The 1,717-nt window shown below is 47.1% G+C and overlaps 2 pseudogenes; both read left to right on the top strand.

Moving 5' to 3' along the window:
• Positions 1-1,247: 1,247 nt before the first annotated feature.
• LOC115029492 lies at positions 1,248-1,321 on the top strand (annotated as a pseudogene).
• Positions 1,322-1,364: 43 nt separating this feature from the next.
• On the top strand, positions 1,365-1,428 carry LOC115029493 (annotated as a pseudogene).
• The last annotated feature ends 289 nt before the right edge of the window (positions 1,429-1,717 follow it).

Genomic DNA, 1,717 nt, shown 5'->3' with positions numbered 1-1,717 from the left:
AATGGCATTTATGCTCATTAGAGAATTGGATCTGTGGTTGATTTTTTTTTTGTAAATTTATCTCTTTGCTGTTATAATAATATTGGAAGAAGCCTGAGGTTTTTCGATACCACTGAGCTTATTACACAGGTTTCACCTGAGTGCTTATCATGGAAATGCACAAAAATCAGTCTGAGACACTGCCTTCACTTTTTCCCCACTAAGGTTTATCAGGAAAATGTAGAGAAATAGACCTGAATGACGGCACTTGCCTCTTCCTAAGTAGGAACATTAAACTCACCACCTCTCAAGATGTTGTTCTCTTCTAAGCAGAGGTCATTTGCACAGAAGGGAGTCCGGATATCCATTGGCCCTCTGTCCTGGCAAAGCAGCAGTAGAAGAAAAAGTCACATGTAATGGAGAAAGGCCAGAAGTACAGCTTGTCAGAAGATTCTGGAGCCAAGCAAAATGAAGGCCTGAAGACAGATGAAGAAGTCCCTCCTACCGGTCTTCTCTCTGATATAGGGACATTTTAGATGTCACAGTGTAAATGAGAATGCTTCAAATTGAGATCATCATGAGGTCTGACCTGGTTAGAGTCTGTATTACCAGTTTGGAGATCTCCATCTGTCAGGTGTTGGTAGCAAGCTAATGTCTAGTCAAGGTACAAAAGCACAGGGAGAGACTTCTGTTACGAATGTCTGCTCTGGGTACCAAACCCTAACACTTTTACTGATGCCATGCTATGCTTGCAAGCAGGAACCTAGCATGTCTGTCCTCTGAGAGGTTCTACCAGCAGCTGAATGAGACAGATGTAGATATTTACAGCTAATCATTGGACTGTGGTCTGGGTCCCCGATGTAAGAGTTAAGGGAAGGACTGAAGGAGCCGAAGGGCATTGCAACCCCTTTGGAAGAACAACAGTATCAACACACTTGAGCCCCTGCAAGCTTTCAGAGACTAAGCTAACAACCAAATAGCAAACATGGACTGGGATGTGGCCCCTGGCACATATCTAGCAGAGGATTGCCTTGTCTGGCCTCAGTGGGAGAGGATGTGCCTAATCCTCTAGAAACTTAATACCCCAGGGAAGGGAAAAGCTGACAGGGGTGAGGTGGGGGTTGGTGGGTTGGTAAGGAAGTACCCTCTCAGAAGCAAAGGGGAAGGAGGATGGAGTTAAGAACTCTGGGTCTGGGAGGGGGGACAAGGAAGGGGGTAACATTTGGAATAAATAAAACAATATAATGATGATGATTATAGAACGTCTGTTCATCCCTAGAGCCTTAGCAGGTGTGGCTGCTGTGTCACATATGCATCAGTAGGTGGCAGAGAGAGAGAGAAAAGAGAGAGAGAGAGAGAGAGAGAGAGAGAGAGAGAGAGAGAGAGAGAGAGGCTGTGTCTATACTCAGAGTTCTGACCTGTGAACACTGGAATGATTAGTAGCTTAATCTCTGAAAAATATGAGACTGAGGCTTACCACCAGTCTGACCCTAGAAAGGACCAGATGGGCTCCCAGGACAAGGAGCAAGCTGGAGCCTAGAAGAGCCCCACCTGGGACCCCCACCTGGCTCAGGAGGGAGTAAGCCCAAGGCAAACAACCTTTGCAAGGGGGCACTCAGGCAGACCTGGTGAGGAGCGAGCCCCAGAGGATCACCAGACAGGTGCAACGGCGTCCAGACAGAGAACTATCCAGTGATGACTACCAGTCTGGTGCTGGGAAGGCCTGGGCAGGGGAAGA

This window comes from Mus caroli, chromosome 15 (genome assembly GCF_900094665.2).
Source record: "Mus caroli chromosome 15, CAROLI_EIJ_v1.1, whole genome shotgun sequence".
NCBI classification, from domain to species: domain Eukaryota; kingdom Metazoa; phylum Chordata; class Mammalia; order Rodentia; family Muridae; genus Mus; species Mus caroli.
Note: the sequence above shows the minus strand (reverse complement) of the source record. Positions and strands in the feature narration are given on the sequence as shown.